Below are 1672 nucleotides of genomic sequence, written 5' to 3'. Positions count from 1 at the left end.
AAAAAAAAAAAAAAAAAAAAAAAAAAAATCATATAGAAATGATGTTATCTTGTGGTGTGAGGGAAGGCCAGCTGGCCTAAGTCCACACTTTTGTCCCAGTGACCCTAGACTCCACCCAGCCAGCTCCCAAAATGAAAAAGCCACCTGTCATGCAGCAGTCAGGAGTCTGATATCACCCATCACTATTTTTCTTTTCATCATTGTGCTTGCCTCTGCCTCCTTCCACACCCGTGTGACATAATAGCATTGGGAAGCCAGGACAATGTTTGCTGTTCTGCTTTGGGTAAAGGGACTCCCTGAAGCTCTGTGGCTCTCCAGTATGGTCCCTTTTCCGTCCTAACAGATGCATATGTTTTCTTCAGAATATAATAGTGATTCTTAAAATAACCCAAAAGACAGGCATCCACAGTGTGTGAGCATGAATCACAGCCTGCATTGTGTGAGTGTGAATAGTGGGATGAAAGTGGATGTCAGAAGAGTGGAAATCAAACCTCTGCAAAGCAATCTTTCTCTTTCTGTGAAGTGTATTAAGAAATACCTGAAGTCTGTGTCTGTGGTGGTACCCAGACTGTCAATCAATAAAGACCCAGACTGTCAATCAAAGAATCAAAAGCGTGTTTGCACCTATCCTTGGGATTGCATTTCTGATCAATTTTGGAGATGTGGGAGGGAAGATGGGCCGCATTTCTCTGTGACCTCTCATATGTGTTTACAGAAGGGGCACTTCTGGGTCATCTAAACGAGAACTTGGAAGCATCAGCCACTGGGGGGGGGGGGATTGGCCTCTTTTCTTTCCATAATTAGCCTTGGGGGCTCTGCTCTCCTAATTATCAGTATTTCAAAACAAGATCTCATTCTGAAACCTAACAGTCACTTTCTTGCCTTGCTCACAGACTTGCCCAGATAAGTGTTAACAAGGGAAACTGGGTCTGGGGAGTCTGGAGAGATGACTTAGAGGTTAAGAGCACTTGCTGCTTTGGCAGAGGACCAGAGTTCAGCTCGCAAGCACCCAGAGGGTAGCTTGCAACTGCCTAAAACTCCCATTCATTCCAGGGAATCTGATGCCCTCTTCTTATTTCTATGGGCTCCTTCAAGCACATGGTACTCAGGCAGGTGGGTTCGAGCATGTGTGCATGCGCAAACACACACACACACAATAGATAGATAGATAGATAGATAGATAGATAGATAGATAGATAGATGATAGATAGATAGATAGATAGATAGATAGATAGATAGATAGATATTTTGAAGAGAGACAGAAAGAAGCTTGGGTCCAAGGAGATGGCCTAATACAGTAATGTGGTTACTATAAGGGTTATGAGGACGAGAGTTCAGTCTTCCAGAACCCAAATAAAAAAGCAGATGTTTCAACACACACCTATAATCCTAGCACTGTGAGACAGAGGTGGGGCATCCCTGGGGCTCACTGACTAGAGTTACTGACTTGATGAGCTCCAGGTTCAGTGAGAGACCTTGCCTCAGAACAAAACAAAACAACAAAAAAGGAGAGGGGGGGGAGAGAGAGGGGGAGAGAGAGAGAGAGAGAGGAAGAGAGAGAGAGAGGGAGAGAGAGAGAGAGAGAGAGAGAGGAAGAGAGAGAGAGAAAGAGAGAGAGAGAGAAGAAGAAGAAGAAGAAGAAGAAGAAGAAGAAGAAGAAGAAGAAGAAGAA

The sequence above is a fragment of the Mus caroli genome, chromosome 17, assembly GCF_900094665.2.
Source record: "Mus caroli chromosome 17, CAROLI_EIJ_v1.1, whole genome shotgun sequence".
Taxonomy (NCBI): Eukaryota; Metazoa; Chordata; class Mammalia; order Rodentia; family Muridae; genus Mus; species Mus caroli.
This window is presented reverse-complemented; position numbering follows the sequence as displayed.